Source organism: Rhinolophus sinicus, chromosome 9 (genome assembly GCF_057876585.1).
Source record: "Rhinolophus sinicus isolate RSI-liver-muscle chromosome 9, RSI-T2T, whole genome shotgun sequence".
NCBI classification, from domain to species: Eukaryota; Metazoa; Chordata; class Mammalia; order Chiroptera; family Rhinolophidae; genus Rhinolophus; species Rhinolophus sinicus.
The window spans coordinates 846,464-871,881 of NC_142509.1; the positions used below are offsets into that span (position 1 = coordinate 846,464).

Here is a 25,418-nt window from a genome sequence, read left to right on the forward strand (position 1 = left end):
TGGCCGGCTTGGTGGGTCGGTAGGTTGGTGGGTCTGTTGGTTGGCAGAGAATCGGCCGGCAGGCTGGGGATCGGGCGGCTCCGGCTTGCCGAGTCTCCGAGCCAGCCGCCCGTGAGACATGGTGCTATGAGCCCCCTATCCGTGGTCTGTTGGTGTTCCCTCTTGGCCTCGCCAAATCCTGCATTCTTGTGCGGGCAGAGGGGCTAGAGTCCCCGCAGGACAGGGACAGACAGACAGAACGGGAGGAGGAGTAAGAGGGAGCGAGATGGAAATATGCTCGTATATGTACATGTATGTATCTAGACATACAGAGAGACATGGACAGAGACAGAGAAAGAGGGGGCTGGCACGCGGGGAGAGAGCTCCTGAGCCAGAGCCAGAGCCCAACAGGCACGTCACAGAGCCCGACGGATATGGGGTGGGGGAGGGTGTGAGGGACGCACAGGCGGGCACACGGACTGTTACAGACGCACTGAGGCTGTGTTGAAGTGGCAGCTCCTCCACCGGAGTGTGGTCGTGCCCGGGGCTGGGCTCCGCTAAGGAGGCATTGCCCTGGCGTTGGCAGTCACCATTGAAGCCTCCGGGGCGGGCCGCCAGGGTCTCCGGAGGGCCTGTGGTCTCTGAGCCCCGCCCAGGCACCCGCCCGCGGGAGGAGAGTGGCAGCCCCCAGGCACCCTGGTTGTGAGGGTTGTGCGCCTGCGTGCCTGCTCTGCCCTTGTGGTGGTCTCCCCCGGAGTCGATGGCGCGTGGTGTGTTGGGGTGCTGCTCCCGCCGTCCCCTGGTTTGTCCCGGCTCTTTGTGCCCTGTGTTTCAGGGACACCGTGGCCGGCGGGAAGGGAGGGCTCCTGGCTCTTGTGGGAGACGGGAGGGGACGCGCGGGGGTGTGGGGCGAGGTGCCTGCCAGCGGAGACAGAAGACTCCGGTGGGGCGGGGCGGGTGGGCGTCCCGTTTGCCCGAGGACACGCCGATCCTGTGTGTCGGGTCCCGGGGGCAGGCGCAGGGATGGGCGTGCCCTGGGCTCGGGCCGAGGTGCAAAGCACCGGCACGTCCTGGGATGGAGAGAGCCTGGTGGAGGCCTGCGCCGGCAGGCAGCCCTGGGCTTGGGCGTTGGGGGTTGCGGCGGCGGCAGGGTCGGGGAGCGAGAGGGAGCCCTGCGATGGCGGTGGCGGCGGCGGCGGCGACCGAGACGCGGCTGACTGCTGCAGGCTGACGGCCTGCCTCGGCGAAGAGCACTAAGAAGAGGGAGTGGGGGGGAGCCCTGGCCGACAGGCCTGGTGTGCGGCCGGGGATGCGAGCTTGTAGTGCCGGGCGACTGACCCTCCTCTGGCCAGGGGGACCTTCGGCTGCCTGGGCGGCTGCAGAGGGGCAAAGGGCGGCAGGGGTTCGGAGGGAGCCACGCCGGGGCGGCGGCGCAAAAGGAGAGGCGAGCAAAAGCCTGCAGCTATTCCCAGGCGGTCTCCCATCCAAGTACTAACCAGGCCCCTCCCTGCTTAGCTCCCGAGATCAGAGGAGATCGGGCGCGTTCAGGGTGGTATGGCCGTAGACGCTGGGACCCGGCTCCCCGCGCCCCAAGAGCCTGCTCCCGGCCTGCCTCTGACCGCGCGCCGTGCTGCTGGGCCGCTAGGGTGGCGAGCACGTCTGCCCGAGCGCCTGCCGCCCGCTCCCCGCCTCCTCCGGACGCCGCTGGTGTGGGCGACGGGCTACTCCTGGCCAGCAGCGAGGCCCCTTCGCGCCCCCCAGTGGCTCCACGGGCCTCTGTCAGTTCCCTGACTGTGACATATGTCTGGGCGCCCTGGCATCCTGGGCCTCCCCAGGCCCCGAAGGGCTTTCACCCCGCCCCCCTACCCCAACCCCTCTCATCTCCCCCCAGCCCCACAACCGCACACCCCCCTTGCTGCTGTGCTGTCCCCACCTCTCAGGGCCACCGAGGGGGTCGCAGGGTCCTCTCAGTCCCCTCCGGCCCTAGGGACGTGCAACCCAGGCCCTGGCCCTGACCGGACCCATCCACAGGCCCAAAGCCAGGGAGAGCCACCCGCGCCACCAGGGTGCAGCATCTCCAGTCTGCAGCCACCCTTCGTCACAAGCCTTCAGTCTGGGCCCTGGAACCCTCGTCAGCGACCGGAGCCCCGCCCGATGTCCGGTCCCTTCACTGGCTACACGTCACCTCTCCTGACCCAGGGAGGTGAGAGAGAGGATGAGAGAAGGCCAGAGACGGAGCAAGAGAGAGGCGGAGAGAGACAGACGGGGACTGTGGGGACAGACTCGCAGAGAGCACTCTCCAGGCTCTGGGCCTCGCGTGGAGGGGTGCTGCTTGGGGGCTGCATGGTCATCAGCTGTGACCGCTTGGCCATCAGCTGTTGCCAGTTGGCCACTGGCCACCGGAGGAGCTGCGGTGGCCAAGCTAGGAAGCGCGGATGGTGGACTGCAAATTGCAGAGGGGCGCGGATTGCAGTGGGCCCGCTTGGCGGGTCGACGGGCGGTGTGTCGGTGGGTTGGCAGAGAAGCGGCCGACAGGTTGGGGATCGGGCGGCTCCGGCTTGCCGTGTCTCCGAGCCAGCCGCCCGTGAGACATAGTGCTATGAGCCCCCTATCCGTGGCTCTGTTGGTGTTCCCTCTTGGCCTCGCCATATCCTGCGTTCTTGTGCGGGCAGAGGGACCAGAGTCCCCGCAGGACAGGGACCGACAGAGAGAACGGGAGGAGGAGAAAGAGGGAGCGAGATCGAAATATACACCTATATGTACCTGTATGTACCTAGACATACAGAGAGACATGGACAGAGACAGAGAAAGAGGGGGCTGGCACGCGGGGAGAGAGCTCCTGAGCCAGAGCCAGAGCCCAACAGGCACGTCACAGAGCCAGAGAGACATGGGGTGGGGGAGGGGGGAGGGACGCACAAGCGGGCACACGGACTGGGACAGACGCACTGACGCTGCTTTGAAGTGGCAGCTTCTCAACCGAAGTGTGGTCATGCCCGTGGCTGGGCTCCACTAAGGAGGCAGTGCCCGGGCATTGAAAGTCACCCTTGAAGCCCCCGGGCCGGGCGGGAGGGCCAGTGGGCTCCGAGCCCCGCCCAGGAACCCCCCGCCCCGCGGGAGGAGAGTGGCAGCCCACAGGCACCCTGGTTGAGAGTGTTGTGTGCCTGCGTGCCTGCACTTCCCCTTGTGGTGGTCTCTCCTGGAGTCCGAGGGCGTGCGGTGTGTTGGGGTGCTCCTCCCTCAGTCCCCTGCTTTGTCCCGGCTCTTTGTACCCTGTGTGTTGGGGCCACTGCGGGAAGGGAGGGTTCCTGGCTCTTGTGGGCGATGGGAGGGGGCGCGCGGGGGTGTGGGGAGAGGTGCCTGCCGGCGGAGACACAGGCTCGGCTAACTACTGCTGGCTGACTGCCTGCCTCAGCGAAGAGGACTAAGAAGAGGGTGTGGGGGTGAGCCCTGGCCGACGGGCCTGGTGTGCGGCCGGGGCTGCCAGCTTGTAGCGCCGGGTGGCTGACCGGCCTCTGGCCAGGGGGACCTTCGGCTGGATGGGCGGCTGCAGAGGGGCAAGGGGCGGCAGGGGTTCGGAGGGAGCCACGCAGGGGCGGCGGCGCAAAAGGAGAGGCGAGCAAAAGCCTACAGGTATTCCCAGGCGGTCTCCCATCCAAGCACTAACCAGGCCCCTCCCTGCTTAGCTCCCGAGATCAGAGGAGATCGGGCGCGTTCAGGGTGGTATGGTCATAGACGATGGGACTCGGCTCCCCGCGCGCCAAGAGCCTGCTCCCGGCCTGCCTCGTGAGCGCCCGCCATGCAGATGCGCGGCTCCGGTGGCGAGCATCGACCCGCTGGCCGGCTCTGCCAGCACCGCGTCCCCCCCCCCAGTCCGGCTCCCCGCCTCTTCCGAATGCCCCTGGCGTGGGCGGCGGGCTACTCCTGGCCGGCAGCGAGGCCCCTTCGCGCCACCCGAGGCTCCATGGGACACTGCCACTTCCCTGATGGTGCCAGAAGTCGTGGAACTCTGGCATCCTGGGACTCCCCGGACCCAGACCGCCATACACCCCGCCCCCCTACCGCCACCAGGTTTACCAACAACCGCACCCCCAAGGCTGGGGGAGGCCTGCACCAGCAGGCAACCCTGGGCTTGGGAGTTGTGGGAGGACCCCGCGGCGGCGGCTTGGGCGGCTGCGGAGGGGGGGGCTGCGGCGGCGGGGGACGCGGCGGAGGCGAGGGAGGGTGGGGAGGTAGGCGATGGCAACCGCGAGGATGGCGCCAGGGCGGCCATGGCGGTGGCGACAATGGGGGCTTTGACGGTGGGCGCTGGGGCACGGGGGTCGATGGCGGCGGCGGCGGCGTCGGCGGCGGCGGCGGGGGCGGAGGAGGCCGGGAGAGCAGAGGCGGGAGATTGAGGGAGTATGGCGATGGTGGCGGCGGCGGGCCTGGGGCGGGGGCGGGGGAGATGGCGGTGCAGGAGGCGGGGAGAGCAGAGGAGGGAGATTGAGGGAGTGCGGCAATGGCGGCGGCGGGGGTGGGGAGCGCGGTGCTGGCGGCCGAGGGGGGGAGAGCAGAGGAGGGAGTTTGAGGGAGTACGGCGATGGCGGCAGCGGGGGCGGGGAGGGGGCGAGGGCAGCGCTGGCGGAGGGGGTGGGGAGCGCGGTGATCGCGGCGGCGGCGGCGCGGGAGGGTTGCGAGGTCGGCGATGGAGGCGGCGGCAGCGTTGGGGGCTGTGTCGGCGGGCGCTGGGCGCGGGGAGGGTTGGCGCCGGCGGCGGCGGTAGCGGGGAAGAGGGCGGTGCTGGCGGCGGAGGAGGGGAGAGCAGAGGCGGGAGATTGAAGCACTACAGCGATGGCGGTGGCGAGGGCGGGGGCAGGGGTGAGGTCAGCGCTGGAGGGGGGTGTGGAGATCGCGGTGATGGCGGCGGATTTGGCGGTGGCGGCGGGGGCGAGGGCAGCGCTGTTGGCGGGGGCGGCGATCGAAGGTCGGCGAAGGGATCGAGATGACAGCCTCCGGGACTGAAGAGGACTGAGAAGAGGGTGTGCGGGGGAGCCCTGGCCGACGGGCCTGGTGTGCGGCCGGGGCTGCCAGCTTGTAGTGCCTGGCGGCTAACCCTCTGCTGGTCAGGGGGACCTTCGGCTGGCTGGGCGGCTGCAGAGAGGCAAGGGGCGGCAGGGGTTCGGAGGGAGCCACGCCGGGGCCGCGGCGCAAAAGGAGAGGCGAGCAAAAGCCTGCAGCTATTCCCAGGCGGTCTCCCATCCAAGTACTAACCAGGCCCCTCCCTGCTTAGCTCCCGAGATCAGACGAGATCTGGCGCGTGCAGGGTGGTGTGGCCTTAGGCGCTGGGACCCGGCTCCCGGCACTCCAAGAGCCTGCTCCCGACCTGCTTCTGAGCGCACGCCATGCTGCTGGGCCGCTCGGGTGGCGAGCATGTCTGCCCGAGCGCCTCCCGCCAGCTCCCCGCCTCCTCCAGACGCCGCTGGTGTGGGCGACGGGCTCCTCCTGGCCCGCAGCGAGGCCCCTTCGCGCCCCCCAGTGGCTCTAACGGGCCTCTGTCAGTTCCCTGACTGTGACATATGTCTGGGCGCCCTGGCATCCTGGGCCTCCCCAGGCCCCGAAGGGCTTTTACCCCGCCCCCCTACCCCAACCCCTCTCATCTCCCCCCAGCCCCACAACCGCACACCCCCCTTGCTGCTGTGCTGTCCCCACCTCTCAGGGCCACCGAGGGGGTCGCAGGGTCCTCTCAGTCCCCTCCACCCTAGGGACGTGCAACCCAGGCCCTGGCCCTGGCCGGCCCCACCCACTGGCCCAAAGCCAGGGAGAGCCACCCGCCACCAGGGGGCAGCACCTCCAGTCTGCCGCCACCCTTCCTCACACAGCCTTCTTTCTGGGTTCTCGCCCCTCGTCAGCGACCGGCGTCCCGCCCGATCACTGTTCACTTCACTGGCTACACGTCACCTCTCCTGACCCAGGGAGGTGAGAGAGAGGATGAGAGAAGGCCAGAGACGGAGCAAGAGAGAGGCGGAGAGAGACAGACGGGGACTGTGGGGACAGACTCGCAGAGAGCACTCTCCAGGCTCTGGGCCTCGCGTGGAGGGGTGCTGCGTGCGGGCTGCATGGATATCAGCTGTGACCGCTTGGCCATCAGCTGTTGCCAGTTGGCCATTGGCCACCGGCAGAGCTGCGGTGGCCAAGCTAGGAAGCGCGGATTGTGGACTGCAAATTGCAGAGGGGCGCGGACTGCAGTTGGCCGGCTTGGTGGGTCGGTAGGTTGGTGGGTCTGTTGGTTGGCAGAGAATCGGCCGGCAGGCTGGGGATCGGGCGGCTCCGGCTTGCCGAGTCTCCGAGCCAGCCGCCCGTGAGACATGGTGCTATGAGCCCCCTATCCGTGGTCTGTTGGTGTTCCCTCTTGGCCTCGCCAAATCCTGCATTCTTGTGCGGGCAGAGGGGCTAGAGTCCCCGCAGGACAGGGACAGACAGACAGAACGGGAGGAGGAGTAAGAGGGAGCGAGATGGAAATATGCTCGTATATGTACATGTATGTATCTAGACATACAGAGAGACATGGACAGAGACAGAGAAAGAGGGGGCTGGCACGCGGGGAGAGAGCTCCTGAGCCAGAGCCAGAGCCCAACAGGCACGTCACAGAGCCCGACGGATATGGGGTGGGGGAGGGTGTGAGGGACGCACAGGCGGGCACACGGACTGTTACAGACGCACTGAGGCTGTGTTGAAGTGGCAGCTCCTCCACCGGAGTGTGGTCGTGCCCGGGGCTGGGCTCCGCTAAGGAGGCATTGCCCTGGCGTTGGCAGTCACCATTGAAGCCTCCGGGGCGGGCCGCCAGGGTCTCCGGAGGGCCTGTGGTCTCTGAGCCCCGCCCAGGCACCCGCCCGCGGGAGGAGAGTGGCAGCCCCCAGGCACCCTGGTTGTGAGGGTTGTGCGCCTGCGTGCCTGCTCTGCCCTTGTGGTGGTCTCCCCCGGAGTCGATGGCGCGTGGTGTGTTGGGGTGCTGCTCCCGCCGTCCCCTGGTTTGTCCCGGCTCTTTGTGCCCTGTGTTTCAGGGACACCGTGGCCGGCGGGAAGGGAGGGCTCCTGGCTCTTGTGGGAGACGGGAGGGGACGCGCGGGGGTGTGGGGCGAGGTGCCTGCCAGCGGAGACAGAAGACTCCGGTGGGGCGGGGCGGGTGGGCGTCCCGTTTGCCCGAGGACACGCCGATCCTGTGTGTCGGGTCCCGGGGGCAGGCGCAGGGATGGGCGTGCCCTGGGCTCGGGCCGAGGTGCAAAGCACCGGCACGTCCTGGGATGGAGAGAGCCTGGTGGAGGCCTGCGCCGGCAGGCAGCCCTGGGCTTGGGCGTTGGGGGTTGCGGCGGCGGCAGGGTCGGGGAGCGAGAGGGAGCCCTGCGATGGCGGTGGCGGCGGCGGCGGCGACCGAGACGCGGCTGACTGCTGCAGGCTGACGGCCTGCCTCGGCGAAGAGCACTAAGAAGAGGGAGTGGGGGGGAGCCCTGGCCGACAGGCCTGGTGTGCGGCCGGGGATGCGAGCTTGTAGTGCCGGGCGACTGACCCTCCTCTGGCCAGGGGGACCTTCGGCTGCCTGGGCGGCTGCAGAGGGGCAAAGGGCGGCAGGGGTTCGGAGGGAGCCACGCCGGGGCGGCGGCGCAAAAGGAGAGGCGAGCAAAAGCCTGCAGCTATTCCCAGGCGGTCTCCCATCCAAGTACTAACCAGGCCCCTCCCTGCTTAGCTCCCGAGATCAGAGGAGATCGGGCGCGTTCAGGGTGGTATGGCCGTAGACGCTGGGACCCGGCTCCCCGCGCCCCAAGAGCCTGCTCCCGGCCTGCCTCTGACCGCGCGCCGTGCTGCTGGGCCGCTAGGGTGGCGAGCACGTCTGCCCGAGCGCCTGCCGCCCGCTCCCCGCCTCCTCCGGACGCCGCTGGTGTGGGCGACGGGCTACTCCTGGCCAGCAGCGAGGCCCCTTCGCGCCCCCCAGTGGCTCCACGGGCCTCTGTCACTTCCCTGACTGTGACATATGTCTGGGCGCCCTGGCATCCTGGGCCTCCCCAGGCCCCGAAGGGCTTTCACCCCGCCCCCCTACCCCAACCCCTCTCATCTCCCCCCAGCCCCACAACCGCACACCCCCCTTGCTGCTGTGCTGTCCCCACCTCTCAGGGCCACCGAGGGGGTCGCAGGGTCCTCTCAGTCCCCTCCGGCCCTAGGGACGTGCAACCCAGGCCCTGGCCCTGACCGGACCCATCCACAGGCCCAAAGCCAGGGAGAGCCACCCGCGCCACCAGGGTGCAGCATCTCCAGTCTGCAGCCACCCTTCGTCACAAGCCTTCAGTCTGGGCCCTGGAACCCTCGTCAGCGACCGGAGCCCCGCCCGATGTCCGGTCCCTTCACTGGCTACACGTCACCTCTCCTGACCCAGGGAGGTGAGAGAGAGGATGAGAGAAGGCCAGAGACGGAGCAAGAGAGAGGCGGAGAGAGACAGACGGGGACTGTGGGGACAGACTCGCAGAGAGCACTCTCCAGGCTCTGGGCCTCGCGTGGAGGGGTGCTGCTTGCGGGCTGCATGGTCATCAGCTGTGACCGCTTGGCCATCAGCTGTTGCCAGTTGGCCACTGGCCACCGGAGGAGCTGCGGTGGCCAAGCTAGGAAGCGCGGATGGTGGACTGCAAATTGCAGAGGGGCGCGGATTGCAGTGGGCCCGCTTGGCGGGTCGACGGGCGGTGTGTCGGTGGGTTGGCAGAGAAGCGGCCGACAGGTTGGGGATCGGGCGGCTCCGGCTTGCCGTGTCTCCGAGCCAGCCGCCCGTGAGACATAGTGCTATGAGCCCCCTATCCGTGGCTCTGTTGGTGTTCCCTCTTGGCCTCGCCATATCCTGCGTTCTTGTGCGGGCAGAGGGACCAGAGTCCCCGCAGGACAGGGACCGACAGAGAGAACGGGAGGAGGAGAAAGAGGGAGCGAGATCGAAATATACACCTATATGTACCTGTATGTACCTAGACATACAGAGAGACATGGACAGAGACAGAGAAAGAGGGGGCTGGCACGCGGGGAGAGAGCTCCTGAGCCAGAGCCAGAGCCCAACAGGCACGTCACAGAGCCAGAGAGACATGGGGTGGGGGAGGGGGGAGGGACGCACAAGCGGGCACACGGACTGGGACAGACGCACTGACGCTGCTTTGAAGTGGCAGCTTCTCAACCGAAGTGTGGTCATGCCCGTGGCTGGGCTCCACTAAGGAGGCAGTGCCCGGGCATTGAAAGTCACCCTTGAAGCCCCCGGGCCGGGCGGGAGGGCCAGTGGGCTCCGAGCCCCGCCCAGGAACCCCCCGCCCCGCGGGAGGAGAGTGGCAGCCCACAGGCACCCTGGTTGAGAGTGTTGTGTGCCTGCGTGCCTGCACTTCCCCTTGTGGTGGTCTCTCCTGGAGTCCGAGGGCGTGCGGTGTGTTGGGGTGCTCCTCCCTCAGTCCCCTGCTTTGTCCCGGCTCTTTGTACCCTGTGTGTTGGGGCCACTGCGGGAAGGGAGGGTTCCTGGCTCTTGTGGGCGATGGGAGGGGGCGCGCGGGGGTGTGGGGAGAGGTGCCTGCCGGCGGAGACACAGGCTCGGCTAACTGCTGCTGGCTGACTGCCTGCCTCAGCGAAGAGGACTAAGAAGAGGGTGTGGGGGTGAGCCCTGGCCGACGGGCCTGGTGTGCGGCCGGGGCTGCCAGCTTGTAGCGCCGGGTGGCTGACCGGCCTCTGGCCAGGGGGACCTTCGGCTGGATGGGCGGCTGCAGAGGGGCAAGGGGCGGCAGGGGTTCGGAGGGAGCCACGCAGGGGCGGCGGAGCAAAAGGAGAGGCGAGCAAAAGCCTACAGGTATTCCCAGGCGGTCTCCCATCCAAGCACTAACCAGGCCCCTCCCTGCTTAGCTCCCGAGATCAGAGGAGATCGGGCGCGTTCAGGGTGGTATGGTCATAGACGATGGGACTCGGCTCCCCGCGCGCCAAGAGCCTGCTCCCGGCCTGCCTCGTGAGCGCCCGCCATGCAGATGCGCGGCTCCGGTGGCGAGCATCGACCCGCTGGCCGGCTCTGCCAGCACCGCGTCCCCCCCCCCCAGTCCGGCTCCCCGCCTCTTCCGAATGCCCCTGGCGTGGGCGGCGGGCTACTCCTGGCCGGCAGCGAGGCCCCTTCGCGCCACCCGAGGCTCCATGGGACACTGCCACTTCCCTGATGGTGCCAGAAGTCGTGGAACTCTGGCATCCTGGGACTCCCCGGACCCAGACCGCCATACACCCCGCCCCCCTACCGCCACCAGGTTTACCAACAACCGCACCCCCAAGGCTGGGGGAGGCCTGCACCAGCAGGCAACCCTGGGCTTGGGAGTTGTGGGAGGACCCCGCGGCGGCGGCTTGGGCGGCTGCGGAGGGGGGGGCTGCGGCGGCGGGGGACGCGGCGGAGGCGAGGGAGGGTGGGGAGGTAGGCGATGGCAACCGCGAGGATGGCGCCAGGGCGGCCATGGCGGTGGCGACAATGGGGGCTTTGACGGTGGGCGCTGGGGCACGGGGGTCGATGGCGGCGGCGGCGGCGTCGGCGGCGGCGGCGGGGGCGGAGGAGGCCGGGAGAGCAGAGGCGGGAGATTGAGGGAGTATGGCGATGGTGGCGGCGGCGGGCCTGGGGCGGGGGCGGGGGAGATGGCGGTGCAGGAGGCGGGGAGAGCAGAGGAGGGAGATTGAGGGAGTGCGGCAATGGCGGCGGCGGGGGTGGGGAGCGCGGTGCTGGCGGCCGAGGGGGGGAGAGCAGAGGAGGGAGTTTGAGGGAGTACGGCGATGGCGGCAGCGGGGGCGGGGAGGGGGCGAGGGCAGCGCTGGCGGAGGGGGTGGGGAGCGCGGTGATCGCGGCGGCGGCGGCGCGGGAGGGTTGCGAGGTCGGCGATGGAGGCGGCGGCAGCGTTGGGGGCTGTGTCGGCGGGCGCTGGGCGCGGGGAGGGTTGGCGCCGGCGGCGGCGGTAGCGGGGAAGAGGGCGGTGCTGGCGGCGGAGGAGGGGAGAGCAGAGGCGGGAGATTGAAGCACTACAGCGATGGCGGTGGCGAGGGCGGGGGCAGGGGTGAGGTCAGCGCTGGAGGGGGGTGTGGAGATCGCGGTGATGGCGGCGGATTTGGCGGTGGCGGCGGGGGCGAGGGCAGCGCTGTTGGCGGGGGCGGCGATCGAAGGTCGGCGAAGGGATCGAGATGACAGCCTCCGGGACTGAAGAGGACTGAGAAGAGGGTGTGCGGGGGAGCCCTGGCCGACGGGCCTGGTGTGCGGCCGGGGCTGCCAGCTTGTAGTGCCTGGCGGCTAACCCTCTGCTGGTCAGGGGGACCTTCGGCTGGCTGGGCGGCTGCAGAGAGGCAAGGGGCGGCAGGGGTTCGGAGGGAGCCACGCCGGGGCCGCGGCGCAAAAGGAGAGGCGAGCAAAAGCCTGCAGCTATTCCCAGGCGGTCTCCCATCCAAGTACTAACCAGGCCCCTCCCTGCTTAGCTCCCGAGATCAGACGAGATCTGGCGCGTGCAGGGTGGTGTGGCCTTAGGCGCTGGGACCCGGCTCCCGGCACTCCAAGAGCCTGCTCCCGACCTGCTTCTGAGCGCACGCCATGCTGCTGGGCCGCTCGGGTGGCGAGCATGTCTGCCCGAGCGCCTCCCGCCAGCTCCCCGCCTCCTCCAGACGCCGCTGGTGTGGGCGACGGGCTCCTCCTGGCCCGCAGCGAGGCCCCTTCGCGCCCCCCAGTGGCTCTAACGGGCCTCTGTCAGTTCCCTGACTGTGACATATGTCTGGGCGCCCTGGCATCCTGGGCCTCCCCAGGCCCCGAAGGGCTTTTACCCCGCCCCCCTACCCCAACCCCTCTCATCTCCCCCCAGCCCCACAACCGCACACCCCCCTTGCTGCTGTGCTGTCCCCACCTCTCAGGGCCACCGAGGGGGTCGCAGGGTCCTCTCAGTCCCCTCCACCCTAGGGACGTGCAACCCAGGCCCTGGCCCTGGCCGGCCCCACCCACTGGCCCAAAGCCAGGGAGAGCCACCCGCCACCAGGGGGCAGCACCTCCAGTCTGCCGCCACCCTTCCTCACACAGCCTTCTTTCTGGGTTCTCGCCCCTCGTCAGCGACCGGCGTCCCGCCCGATCACTGTTCACTTCACTGGCTACACGTCACCTCTCCTGACCCAGGGAGGTGAGAGAGAGGATGAGAGAAGGCCAGAGACGGAGCAAGAGAGAGGCGGAGAGAGACAGACGGGGACTGTGGGGACAGACTCGCAGAGAGCACTCTCCAGGCTCTGGGCCTCGCGTGGAGGGGTGCTGCGTGCGGGCTGCATGGATATCAGCTGTGACCGCTTGGCCATCAGCTGTTGCCAGTTGGCCATTGGCCACCGGCAGAGCTGCGGTGGCCAAGCTAGGAAGCGCGGATTGTGGACTGCAAATTGCAGAGGGGCGCGGACTGCAGTTGGCCGGCTTGGTGGGTCGGTAGGTTGGTGGGTCTGTTGGTTGGCAGAGAATCGGCCGGCAGGCTGGGGATCGGGCGGCTCCGGCTTGCCGAGTCTCCGAGCCAGCCGCCCGTGAGACATGGTGCTATGAGCCCCCTATCCGTGGTCTGTTGGTGTTCCCTCTTGGCCTCGCCAAATCCTGCATTCTTGTGCGGGCAGAGGGGCTAGAGTCCCCGCAGGACAGGGACAGACAGACAGAACGGGAGGAGGAGTAAGAGGGAGCGAGATGGAAATATGCTCGTATATGTACATGTATGTATCTAGACATACAGAGAGACATGGACAGAGACAGAGAAAGAGGGGGCTGGCACGCGGGGAGAGAGCTCCTGAGCCAGAGCCAGAGCCCAACAGGCACGTCACAGAGCCCGACGGATATGGGGTGGGGGAGGGTGTGAGGGACGCACAGGCGGGCACACGGACTGTTACAGACGCACTGAGGCTGTGTTGAAGTGGCAGCTCCTCCACCGGAGTGTGGTCGTGCCCGGGGCTGGGCTCCGCTAAGGAGGCATTGCCCTGGCGTTGGCAGTCACCATTGCAGCCTCCGGGGCGGGCCGCCAGGGTCTCCGGAGGGCCTGTGGTCTCTGAGCCCCGCCCAGGCACCCGCCCGCGGGAGGAGAGAGGCAGCCCCCAGGCACCCTGGTTGTGAGGGTTGTGCGCCTGCGTGCCTGCTCTGCCCTTGTGGTGGTCTCCCCCGGAGTCGATGGCGCGTGGTGTGTTGGGGTGCTGCTCCCGCCGTCCCCTGGTTTGTCCCGGCTCTTTGTGCCCTGTGTTTCAGGGACACCGTGGCCGGCGGGAAGGGAGGGCTCCTGGCTCTTGTGGGAGACGGGAGGGGACGCGCGGGGGTGTGGGGCGAGGTGCCTGCCAGCGGAGACAGAAGACTCCGGTGGGGCGGGGCGGGTGGGCGTCCCGTTTGCCCGAGGACACGCCGATCCTGTGTGTCGGGTCCCGGGGGCAGGCGCAGGGATGGGCGTGCCCTGGGCTCGGGCCGAGGTGCAAAGCACCGGCACGTCCTGGGATGGAGAGAGCCTGGTGGAGGCCTGCGCCGGCAGGCAGCCCTGGGCTTGGGCGTTGGGGGTTGCGGCGGCGGCAGGGTCGGGGAGCGAGAGGGAGCCCTGCGATGGCGGTGGCGGCGGCGGCGGCGACCGAGACGCGGCTGACTGCTGCAGGCTGACGGCCTGCCTCGGCGAAGAGCACTAAGAAGAGGGAGTGGGGGGGAGCCCTGGCCGACAGGCCTGGTGTGCGGCCGGGGATGCGAGCTTGTAGTGCCGGGCGACTGACCCTCCTCTGGCCAGGGGGACCTTCGGCTGCCTGGGCGGCTGCAGAGGGGCAAAGGGCGGCAGGGGTTCGGAGGGAGCCACGCCGGGGCGGCGGCGCAAAAGGAGAGGCGAGCAAAAGCCTGCAGCTATTCCCAGGCGGTCTCCCATCCAAGTACTAACCAGGCCCCTCCCTGCTTAGCTCCCGAGATCAGAGGAGATCGGGCGCGTTCAGGGTGGTATGGCCGTAGACGCTGGGACCCGGCTCCCCGCGCCCCAAGAGCCTGCTCCCGGCCTGCCTCTGACCGCGCGCCGTGCTGCTGGGCCGCTAGGGTGGCGAGCACGTCTGCCCGAGCGCCTGCCGCCCGCTCCCCGCCTCCTCCGGACGCCGCTGGTGTGGGCGACGGGCTACTCCTGGCCCGCAGCGAGGCCCCTTCGCGCCCCCCAGTGGCTCCACGGGCCTCTGTCACTTCCCTGACTGTGACATATGTCTGGGCGCCCTGGCATCCTGGGCCTCCCCAGGCCCCGAAGGGCTTTCACCCCGCCCCCCTACCCCAACCCCTCTCATCTCCCCCCAGCCCCACAACCGCACACCCCCCTTGCTGCTGTGCTGTCCCCACCTCTCAGGGCCACCGAGGGGGTCGCAGGGTCCTCTCAGTCCCCTCCGGCCCTAGGGACGTGCAACCCAGGCCCTGGCCCTGACCGGACCCATCCACAGGCCCAAAGCCAGGGAGAGCCACCCGCGCCACCAGGGTGCAGCATCTCCAGTCTGCAGCCACCCTTCGTCACAAGCCTTCAGTCTGGGCCCTGGAACCCTCGTCAGCGACCGGAGCCCCGCCCGATGTCCGGTCCCTTCACTGGCTACACGTCACCTCTCCTGACCCAGGGAGGTGAGAGAGAGGATGAGAGAAGGCCAGAGACGGAGCAAGAGAGAGGCGGAGAGAGACAGACGGGGACTGTGGGGACAGACTCGCAGAGAGCACTCTCCAGGCTCTGGGCCTCGCGTGGAGGGGTGCTGCTTGCGGGCTGCATGGTCATCAGCTGTGACCGCTTGGCCATCAGCTGTTGCCAGTTGGCCACTGGCCACCGGAGGAGCTGCGGTGGCCAAGCTAGGAAGCGCGGATGGTGGACTGCAAATTGCAGAGGGGCGCGGATTGCAGTGGGCCCGCTTGGCGGGTCGACGGGCGGTGTGTCGGTGGGTTGGCAGAGAAGCGGCCGACAGGTTGGGGATCGGGCGGCTCCGGCTTGCCGTGTCTCCGAGCCAGCCGCCCGTGAGACATAGTGCTATGAGCCCCCTATCCGTGGCTCTGTTGGTGTTCCCTCTTGGCCTCGCCATATCCTGCGTTCTTGTGCGGGCAGAGGGACCAGAGTCCCCGCAGGACAGGGACCGACAGAGAGAACGGGAGGAGGAGAAAGAGGGAGCGAGATCGAAATATACACCTATATGTACCTGTATGTACCTAGACATACAGAGAGACATGGACAGAGACAGAGAAAGAGGGGGCTGGCACGCGGGGAGAGAGCTCCTGAGCCAGAGCCAGAGCCCAACAGGCACGTCACAGAGCCAGAGAGACATGGGGTGGGGGAGGGGGGAGGGACGCACAAGCGGGCACACGGACTGGGACAGACGCACTGACGCTGCTTTGAAGTGGCAGCTTCTCAACCGAAGTGTGGTCATGCCCGTGGCTGGGCTCCACTAAGGAGGCAGTGCCCGGGCATTGAAAGTCACCCTTGAAGCCCCCGGGCCGGGCGGGAGGGCCAGTGGGCTCCGAGCCCCGCCCAGGAACCCCCCGCCCCGCGGGAGGAGAGTGGCAGCCCACAGGCACCCTGGTTGAGAGTGTTGTGTGCCTGCGTGCCTGCACTTCCCCTTGTGGTGGTCTCTCCTGGAGTCCGAGGGCGTGCGGTGTGTTGGGGTGCTCCTCCCTCAGTCCCCTGCTTTGTCCCGGCTCTTTGTACCCTGTGTGTTGGGGCCACTGCGGGAAGGGAGGGTTCCTGGCTCTTGTGGGCGATGGGAGGGGGCGCGCGGGGGTGTGGGGAGAGGTGCCTGCCGGCGGAGACACAGGCTCGGCTAACTGCTGCTGGCTGACTGCCTGCCTCAGCGAAGAGGACTAAGAAGAGGGTGTGGGGGTGAGCCCTGGCCGACGGGCCTGGTGTGCGGCCGGGGCTGCCAGCTTGTAGCGCCGGGTGGCTGACCGGCCTCTGGCCAGGGGGACCTTCGGCTGGATGGGCGGCTGCAGAGGGGCAAGGGGCGGCAGGGGTTCGGAGGGAGCCACGCAGGGGCGGCGGAGCAAAAGGAGAGGCGAGCAAAAGCCTACAGGTATTCCCAGGCGGTCTCCCATCCAAGCACTAACCAGGCCCCTCCCTGCTTAGCTCCCGAGATCAGAGGAGATCGGGCGCGTTCAGGGTGGTATGGTCATAGACGATGGGACTCGGCTCCCCGCGCGCCAAGAGCCTGCTCCCGGCCTGCCTCGTGAGCGCCCGCCATGCAGATGCGCGGCTCCGGTGGCGAGCATCGACCCGCTGGCCGGCTCTGCCAGCACCGCGTCCCCCCCCCCCAGTCCGGCTCCCCGCCTCTTCCGAATGCCCCTGGCGTGGGCGGCGGGCTACTCCTGGCCGGCAGCGAGGCCCCTTCGCGCCACCCGAGGCTCCATGGGACACTGCCACTTCCCTGATGGTGCCAGAAGTCGTGGAACTCTGGCATCCTGGGACTCCCCGGACCCAGACCGCCATACACCCCGCCCCCCTACCGCCACCAGGTTTACCAACAACCGCACCCCCAAGGCTGGGGGAGGCCTGCACCAGCAGGCAACCCTGGGCTTGGGAGTTGTGGGAGGACCCCGCGGCGGCGGCTTGGGCGGCTGCGGAGGGGGGGGCTGCGGCGGCGGGGGACGCGGCGGAGGCGAGGGAGGGTGGGGAGGTAGGCGATGGCAACCGCGAGGATGGCGCCAGGGCGGCCATGGCGGTGGCGACAATGGGGGCTTTGACGGTGGGCGCTGGGGCACGGGGGTCGATGGCGGCGGCGGCGGCGTCGGCGGCGGCGGCGGGGGCGGAGGAGGCCGGGAGAGCAGAGGCGGGAGATTGAGGGAGTATGGCGATGGTGGCGGCGGCGGGCCTGGGGCGGGGGCGGGGGAGATGGCGGTGCAGGAGGCGGGGAGAGCAGAGGAGGGAGATTGAGGGAGTGCGGCAATGGCGGCGGCGGGGGTGGGGAGCGCGGTGCTGGCGGCCGAGGGGGGGAGAGCAGAGGAGGGAGTTTGAGGGAGTACGGCGATGGCGGCAGCGGGGGCGGGGAGGGGGCGAGGGCAGCGCTGGCGGAGGGGGTGGGGAGCGCGGTGATCGCGGCGGCGGCGGCGCGGGAGGGTTGCGAGGTCGGCGATGGAGGCGGCGGCAGCGTTGGGGGCTGTGTCGGCGGGCGCTGGGCGCGGGGAGGGTTGGCGCCGGCGGCGGCGGTAGCGGGGAAGAGGGCGGTGCTGGCGGCGGAGGAGGGGAGAGCAGAGGCGGGAGATTGAAGCACTACAGCGATGGCGGTGGCGAGGGCGGGGGCAGGGGTGAGGTCAGCGCTGGAGGGGGGTGTGGAGATCGCGGTGATGGCGGCGGATTTGGCGGTGGCGGCGGGGGCGAGGGCAGCGCTGTTGGCGGGGGCGGCGATCGAAGGTCGGCGAAGGGATCGAGATGACAGCCTCCGGGACTGAAGAGGACTGAGAAGAGGGTGTGCGGGGGAGCCCTGGCCGACGGGCCTGGTGTGCGGCCGGGGCTGCCAGCTTGTAGTGCCTGGCGGCTAACCCTCTGCTGGTCAGGGGGACCTTCGGCTGGCTGGGCGGCTGCAGAGAGGCAAGGGGCGGCAGGGGTTCGGAGGGAGCCACGCCGGGGCCGCGGCGCAAAAGGAGAGGCGAGCAAAAGCCTGCAGCTATTCCCAGGCGGTCTCCCATCCAAGTACTAACCAGGCCCCTCCCTGCTTAGCTCCCGAGATCAGACGAGATCTGGCGCGTGCAGGGTGGTGTGGCCTTAGGCGCTGGGACCCGGCTCCCGGCACTCCAAGAGCCTGCTCCCGACCTGCTTCTGAGCGCACGCCATGCTGCTGGGCCGCTCGGGTGGCGAGCATGTCTGCCCGAGCGCCTCCCGCCAGCTCCCCGCCTCCTCCAGACGCCGCTGGTGTGGGCGACGGGCTCCTCCTGGCCCGCAGCGAGGCCCCTTCGCGCCCCCCAGTGGCTCTAACGGGCCTCTGTCAGTTCCCTGACTGTGACATATGTCTGGGCGCCCTGGCATCCTGGGCCTCCCCAGGCCCCGAAGGGCTTTTACCCCGCCCCCCTACCCCAACCCCTCTCATCTCCCCCCAGCCCCACAACCGCACACCCCCCTTGCTGCTGTGCTGTCCCCACCTCTCAGGGCCACCGAGGGGGTCGCAGGGTCCTCTCAGTCCCCTCCACCCTAGGGACGTGCAACCCAGGCCCTGGCCCTGGCCGGCCCCACCCACTGGCCCAAAGCCAGGGAGAGCCACCCGCCACCAGGGGGCAGCACCTCCAGTCTGCCGCCACCCTTCCTCACACAGCCTTCTTTCTGGGTTCTCGCCCCTCGTCAGCGACCGGCGTCCCGCCCGATCACTGTTCACTTCACTGGCTACACGTCACCTCTCCTGACCCAGGGAGGTGAGAGAGAGGATGAGAGAAGGCCAGAGACGGAGCAAGAGAGAGGCGGAGAGAGACAGACGGGGACTGTGGGGACAGACTCGCAGAGAGCACTCTCCAGGCTCTGGGCCTCGCGTGGAGGGGTGCTGCGTGCGGGCTGCATGGATATCAGCTGTGACCGCTTGGCCATCAGCTGTTGCCAGTTGGCCATTGGCCACCGGCAGAGCTGCGGTGGCCAAGCTAGGAAGCGCGGATTGTGGACTGCAAATTGCAGAGGGGCGCGGACTGCAGTTGGCCGGCTTGGTGGGTCGGTAGGTTGGTGGGTCTGTTGGTTGGCAGAGAATCGGCCGGCAGGCTGGGGATCGGGCGGCTCCGGCTTGCCGAGTCTCCGAGCCAGCCGCCCGTGAGACATGGTGCTATGAGCCCCCTATCCGTGGTCTGTTGGTGTTCCCTCTTGGCCTCGCCAAATCCTGCATTCTTGTGCGGGCAGAGGGGCTAGAGTCCCCGCAGGACAGGGACAGACAGACAGAACGGGAGGAGGAGTAAGAGGGAGCGAGATGGAAATATGCTCGTATATGTACATGTATGTATCTAGACATACAGAGAGACATGGACAGAGACAGAGAAAGAGGGGGCTGGCACGCGGGGAGAGAGCTCCTGAGCCAGAGCCAGAGCCCAACAGGCACGTCACAGAGCCCGACGGATATGGGGTGGGGGAGGGTGTGAGGGACGCACAGGCGGGCACACGGACTGTTACAGACGCACTGAGGCTGTGTTGAAGTGGCAGCTCCTCCACCGGAGTGTGGTCGTGCCCGGGGCTGGGCTCCGCTAAGGAGGCATTGCCCTGGCGTTGGCAGTCACCATTGCAGCCTCCGGGGCGGGCCGCCAGGGTCTCCGGAGGGCCTGTGGTCTCTGAGCCCCGCCCAGGCACCCGCCCGCGGGAGGAGAGAGGCAGCCCCCAGGCACCCTGGTTGTGAGGGTTGTGCGCCTGCGTGCCTGCTCTGCCCTTGTGGTGGTCTCCCCCGGAGTCGATGGCGCGTGGTGTGTTGGGGTGCTGCTCCCGCCGTCCCCTGGTTTGTCCCGGCTCTTTGTGCCCTGTGTTTCAGGGACACCGTGGCCGGCGGGAAGGGAGGGCTCCTGGCTCTTGTGGGAGACGGGAGGGGACGCGCGGGGGTGTGGGGCGAGGTGCCTGCCAGCGGAGACAGAAGACTCCGGTGGGGCGGGGCGGGTGGGCGTCCCGTTTGCCCGAGGACACGCCGATCCTGTGTGTCGGGTCCCGGGGGCAGGCGCAGGGATGGGCGTGCCCTGGGCTCGGGCCGAGGTGCAAAGCACCGGCACGTCCTGGGATGGAGAGAGCCTGGTGGAGGCCTGCGCCGGCAGGCAGCCCTGGGCTTGGGCGTTGGGGGTTGCGGCGGCGGCAGGGTCGGGGAGCGAGAGGGAGCCCTGCGATGGCGGTGGCGGCGGCGGCGGCGACCGAGACGCGGCTGACTGCTGCAGGCTGACGGCCTGCCTCGGCGAAGAGCACTAAGAAGAGGGAGTGGGGGGGAGCCCTGGCCGACAGGCCTGGTGTGCGGCCGGGGATGCGAGCTTGTAGTGCCGGGCGACTGACCCTCCTCTGGCCAGGGGGACCTTCGGCTGCCTGGGCGGCTGCAGAGGGGCAAAGGGCGGCAGGGGTTCGGAGGGAGCCACGCCGGGGCGGCGGCGCAAAAGGAGAGGCGAGCAAAAGCCTGCAGCTATTCCCAGGCGGTCTCCCATCCAAGTACTAACCAGGCCCCTCCCTGCTTAGCTCCCGAGATCAGAGGAGATCGGGCGCGTTCAGGGTGGTATGGCCGTAGACGCTGGGACCCGGCTCCCCGCGCCCCAAGAGCCTGCTCCCGGCCTGCCTCTGACCGCGCGCCGTGCTGCTGGGCCGCTAGGGTGGCGAGCACGTCTGCCCGAGCGCCTGCCGCCCGCTCCCCGCCTCCTCCGGACGCCGCTGGTGTGGGCGACGGGCTACTCCTGGCCCGCAGCGAGGCCCCTTCGCGCCCCCCAGTGGCTCCACGGGCCTCTGTCACTTCCCTGACTGTGACATATGTCTGGGCGCCCTGGCATCCTGGGCCTCCCCAGGCCCCGAAGGGCTTTCACCCCGCCCCCCTACCCCAACCCCTCTCATCTCCCCCCAGCCCCACAACCGCACACCCCCCTTGCTGCTGTGCTGTCCCCACCTCTCAGGGCCACCGAGGGGGTCGCAGGGTCCTCTCAGTCCCCTCCGGCCCTAGGGACGTGCAACCCAGGCCCTGGCCCTGACCGGACCCATCCACAGGCCCAAAGCCAGGGAGAGCCACCCGCGCCACCAGGGTGCAGCATCTCCAGTCTGCAGCCACCCTTCGTCACAAGCCTTCAGTCTGGGCCCTGGAACCCTCGTCAGCGACCGGAGCCCCGCCCGATGTCCGGTCCCTTCACTGGCTACACGTCACCTCTCCTGACCCAGGGAGGTGAGAGAGAGGATGAGAGAAGGCCAGAGACGGAGCAAGAGAGAGGCGGAGAGAGACAGACGGGGACTGTGGGGACAGACTCGCAGAGAGCACTCTCCAGTCTCTGGGCCTCGCGTGGAGGGGTGCTGCTTGCGGGCTGCATGGTCATCAGCTGTGACCGCTTGGCCATCAGCTGTTGCCAGTTGGCCACTGGCCACCGGAGGAGCTGCGGTGGCCAAGCTAGGAAGCGCGGATGGTGGACTGCAAATTGCAGAGGGGCGCGGATTGCAGTGGGCCCGCTTGGCGGGTCGACGGGCGGTGTGTCGGTGGGTTGGCAGAGAAGCGGCCGACAGGTTGGGGATCGGGCGGCTCCGGCTTGCCGTGTCTCCGAGCCAGCCGCCCGTGAGACATAGTGCTATGAGCCCCCTATCCGTGGCTCTGTTGGTGTTCCCTCTTGGCCTCGCCATATCCTGCGTTCTTGTGCGGGCAGAGGGACCAGAGTCCCCGCAGGACAGGGACCGACAGAGAGAACGGGAGGAGGAGAAAGAGGGAGCGAGATCGAAATATACACCTATATGTACCTGTATGTACCTAGACATACAGAGAGACATGGACAGAGACAGAGAAAGAGGGGGCTGGCACGCGGGGAGAGAGCTCCTGAGCCAGAGCCAGAGCCCAACAGGCACGTCACAGAGCCAGAGAGACATGGGGTGGGGGAGGGGGGAGGGACGCACAAGCGGGCACACGGACTGGGACAGACGCACTGACGCTGCTTTGAAGTGGCAGCTTCTCAACCGAAGTGTGGTCATGCCCGTGGCTGGGCTCCACTAAGGAGGCAGTGCCCGGGCATTGAAAGTCACCCTTGAAGCCCCCGGGCCGGGCGGGAGGGCCAGTGGGCTCCGAGCCCCGCCCAGGAACCCCCCGCCCCGCGGGAGGAGAGTGGCAGCCCACAGGCACCCTGGTTGAGAGTGTTGTGTGCCTGCGTGCCTGCACTTCCCCTTGTGGTGGTCTCTCCTGGAGTCCGAGGGCGTGCGGTGTGTTGGGGTGCTCCTCCCTCAGTCCCCTGCTTTGTCCCGGCTCTTTGTACCCTGTGTGTTGGGGCCACTGCGGGAAGGGAGGGTTCCTGGCTCTTGTGGGCGATGGGAGGGGGCGCGCGGGGGTGTGGGGAGAGGTGCCTGCCGGCGGAGACACAGGCTCGGCTAACTGCTGCTGGCTGACTGCCTGCCTCAGCGAAGAGGACTAAGAAGAGGGTGTGGGGGTGAGCCCTGGCCGACGGGCCTGGTGTGCGGCCGGGGCTGCCAGCTTGTAGCGCCGGGTGGCTGACCGGCCTCTGGCCAGGGGGACCTTCGGCTGGATGGGCGGCTGCAGAGGGGCAAGGGGCGGCAGGGGTTCGGAGGGAGCCACGCAGGGGCGGCGGCGCAAAAGGAGAGGCGAGCAAAAGCCTACAGGTATTCCCAGGCGGTCTCCCATCCAAGCACTAACCAGGCCCCTCCCTGCTTAGCTCCCGAGATCAGAGGAGATCGGGCGCGTTCAGGGTGGTATGGTCATAGACGATGGGACTCGGCTCCCCGCGCGCCAAGAGCCTGCTCCCGGCCTGCCTCGTGAGCGCCCGCCATGCAGATGCGCGGCTCCGGTGGCGAGCATCGACCCGCTGGCCGGCTCTGCCAGCACCGCGTCCCCCCCCCCCAGTCCGGCTCCCCGCCTCTTCCGAATGCCCCTGGCGTGGGCGGCGGGCTACTCCTGGCCGGCAGCGAGGCCCCTTCGCGCCACCCGAGGCTCCATGGGACACTGCCACTTCCCTGATGGTGCCAGAAGTCGTGGAACTCTGGCATCCTGGGACTCCCCGGACCCAGACCGCCATACACCCCGCCCCCCTACCGCCACCAGGTTTACCAACAACCGCACCCCCAAGGCTGGGGGAGGCCTGCACCAGCAGGCAACCCTGGGCTTGGGAGTTGTGGGAGGACCCCGCGGCGGCGGCTTGGGCGGCTGCGGAGGGGGGGGCTGCGGCGGCGGGGGACGCGGCGGAGGCGAGGGAGGGTGGGGAGGTAGGCGATGGCAACCGCGAGGATGGCGCCAGGGCGGCCATGGCGGTGGCGACAATGGGGGCTTTGACGGTGGGCGCTGGGGCACGGGGGTCGATGGCGGCGGCGGCGGCGTCGGCGGCGGCGGCGGGGGCGGAGGAGGCCGGGAGAGCAGAGGCGGGAGATTGAGGGAGTATGGCGATGGTGGCGGCGGCGGGCCTGGGGCGGGGGCGGGGGAGATGGCGGTGCAGGAGGCGGGGAGAGCAGAGGAGGGAGATTGAGGGAGTGCGGCAATGGCGGCGGCGGGGGTGGGGAGCGCGGTGCTGGCGGCCGAGGGGGGGAGAGCAGAGGAGGGAGTTTGAGGGAGTACGGCGATGGCGGCAGCGGGGGCGGGGAGGGGGCGAGGGCAGCGCTGGCGGAGGGGGTGGGGAGCGCGGTGATCGCGGCGGCGGCGGCGCGGGAGGGTTGCGAGGTCGGCGATGGAGGCGGCGGCAGCGTTGGGGGCTGTGTCGGCGGGCGCTGGGCGCGGGGAGGGTTGGCGCCGGCGGCGGCGGTAGCGGGGAAGAGGGCGGTGCTGGCGGCGGAGGAGGGGAGAGCAGAGGCGGGAGATTGAAGCAGTACAGCGATGGCGGTGGCAAGGGCGGGGGCAGGGGTGAGGTCAGCGCTGGAGGGGGGTGTGGAGATCGCGGTGATGGCGGCGGATTTGGCGGTGGCGGCGGGGGCGAGGGCAGCGCTGTTGGCGGGGGCGGCGATCGAAGGTCGGCGAAGGGATCGAGATGACAGCCTCCGGGACTGAAGAGGACTGAGAAGAGGGTGTGCGGGGGAGCCCTGGCCGACGGGCCTGGTGTGCGGTCGGGGCTGCCAGCTTGTAGTGCCTGGCGGCTAACCCTCTGCTGGTCAGGGGGACCTTCGGCTGGCTGGGCGGCTGCAGAGAGGCAAGGGGCGGCAGGGGTTCGGAGGGAGCCACGCCGGGGCCGCGGCGCAAAAGGAGAGGCGAGCAAAAGCCTGCAGCTATTCCCAGGCGGTCTCCCATCCAAGTACTAACCAGGCCCCTCCCTGCTTAGCTCCCGAGATCAGACGAGATCTGGCGCGTGCAGGGTGGTGTGGCCTTAGGCGCTGGGACCCGGCTCCCGGCACTCCAAGAGCCTGCTCCCGACCTGCTTCTGAGCGCACGCCATGCTGCTGGGCCGCTCGGGTGGCGAGCATGTCTGCCCGAGCGCCTCCCGCCAGCTCCCCGCCTCCTCCAGACGCCGCTGGTGTGGGCGACGGGCTCCTCCTGGCCCGCAGCGAGGCCCCTTCGCGCCCCCCAGTGGCTCTAACGGGCCTCTGTCAGTTCCCTGACTGTGACATATGTCTGGGCGCCCTGGCATCCTGGGCCTCCCCAGGCCCCGAAGGGCTTTTACCCCGCCCCCCTACCCCAACCCCTCTCATCTCCCCCCAGCCCCACAACCGCACACCCCCCTTGCTGCTGTGCTGTCCCCACCTCTCAGGGCCACCGAGGGGGTCGCAGGGTCCTCTCAGTCCCCTCCACCCTAGGGACGTGCAACCCAGGCCCTGGCCCTGGCCGGCCCCACCCACTGGCCCAAAGCCAGGGAGAGCCACCCGCCACCAGGGGGCAGCACCTCCAGTCTGCCGCCACCCTTCCTCACACAGCCTTCTTTCTGGGTTCTCGCCCCTCGTCAGCGACCGGCGTCCCGCCCGATCACTGTTCACTTCACTGGCTACACGTCACCTCTCCTGACCCAGGGAGGTGAGAGAGAGGATGAGAGAAGGCCAGAGACGGAGCAAGAGAGAGGCGGAGAGAGACAGACGGGGACTGTGGGGACAGACTCGCAGAGAGCACTCTCCAGGCTCTGGGCCTCGTGTGGAGGGGTGCTGCGTGCGGGCTGCATGGATATCAGCTGTGACCGCTTGGCCATCAGCTGTTGCCAGTTGGCCATTGGCCACCGGCAGAGCTGCGGTGGCCAAGCTAGGAAGCGCGGATTGTGGACTGCAAATTGCAGAGGGGCGCGGACTGCAGTTGGCCGGCTTGGTGGGTCGGTAGGTTGGTGGGTCTGTTGGTTGGCAGAGAATCGGCCGGCAGGCTGGGGATCGGGCGGCTCCGGCTTGCCGAGTCTCCGAGCCAGCCGCCCGTGAGACATGGTGCTATGAGCCCCCTATCCGTGGTCTGTTGGTGTTCCCTCTTGGCCTCGCCAAATCCTGCATTCTTGTGCGGGCAGAGGGGCTAGAGTCCCCGCAGGACAGGGACAGACAGACAGAACGGGAGGAGGAGTAAGAGGGAGCGAGATGGAAATATGCTCGTATATGTACATGTATGTATCTAGACATACAGAGAGACATGGACAGAGACAGAGAAAGAGGGGGCTGGCACGCGGGGAGAGAGCTCCTGAGCCAGAGCCAGAGCCCAACAGGCACGTCACAGAGCCCGACGGATATGGGGTGGGGGAGGGTGTGAGGGACGCACAGGCGGGCACACGGACTGTTACAGACGCACTGAGGCTGTGTTGAAGTGGCAGCTCCTCCACCGGAGTGTGGTCGTGCCCGGGGCTGGGCTCCGCTAAGGAGGCATTGCCCTGGCGTTGGCAGTCACCATTGCAGCCTCCGGGGCGGGCCGCC

The 25,418-nt window shown here is 68.9% G+C and overlaps 12 pseudogenes; all 12 read right to left on the minus strand.

Annotated features, from left to right (window-relative positions):
• Positions 1-1,425: 1,425 nt before the first annotated feature.
• LOC148757231 (5S ribosomal RNA) lies at positions 1,426-1,545 on the minus strand (annotated as a pseudogene).
• A 2,049-nt stretch (positions 1,546-3,594) lies between these two features.
• Positions 3,595-3,713, minus strand: LOC148757232 (5S ribosomal RNA; annotated as a pseudogene).
• Positions 3,714-5,179: 1,466 nt separating this feature from the next.
• On the minus strand, positions 5,180-5,299 carry LOC148757233 (5S ribosomal RNA; annotated as a pseudogene).
• Positions 5,300-7,630: 2,331 nt separating this feature from the next.
• Positions 7,631-7,750, minus strand: LOC148757234 (5S ribosomal RNA; annotated as a pseudogene).
• Positions 7,751-9,799: 2,049 nt separating this feature from the next.
• On the minus strand, positions 9,800-9,918 carry LOC148757235 (5S ribosomal RNA; annotated as a pseudogene).
• Positions 9,919-11,385: 1,467 nt separating this feature from the next.
• Positions 11,386-11,505, minus strand: LOC148757236 (5S ribosomal RNA; annotated as a pseudogene).
• Positions 11,506-13,836: 2,331 nt separating this feature from the next.
• On the minus strand, positions 13,837-13,956 carry LOC148757237 (5S ribosomal RNA; annotated as a pseudogene).
• A 2,049-nt stretch (positions 13,957-16,005) lies between these two features.
• LOC148757238 (5S ribosomal RNA) lies at positions 16,006-16,124 on the minus strand (annotated as a pseudogene).
• Positions 16,125-17,591: 1,467 nt separating this feature from the next.
• On the minus strand, positions 17,592-17,711 carry LOC148757239 (5S ribosomal RNA; annotated as a pseudogene).
• A 2,331-nt stretch (positions 17,712-20,042) lies between these two features.
• LOC148757240 (5S ribosomal RNA) lies at positions 20,043-20,162 on the minus strand (annotated as a pseudogene).
• Positions 20,163-22,211: 2,049 nt separating this feature from the next.
• On the minus strand, positions 22,212-22,330 carry LOC148757241 (5S ribosomal RNA; annotated as a pseudogene).
• A 1,467-nt stretch (positions 22,331-23,797) lies between these two features.
• LOC148757242 (5S ribosomal RNA) lies at positions 23,798-23,917 on the minus strand (annotated as a pseudogene).
• Positions 23,918-25,418: the final 1,501 nt, after the last annotated feature.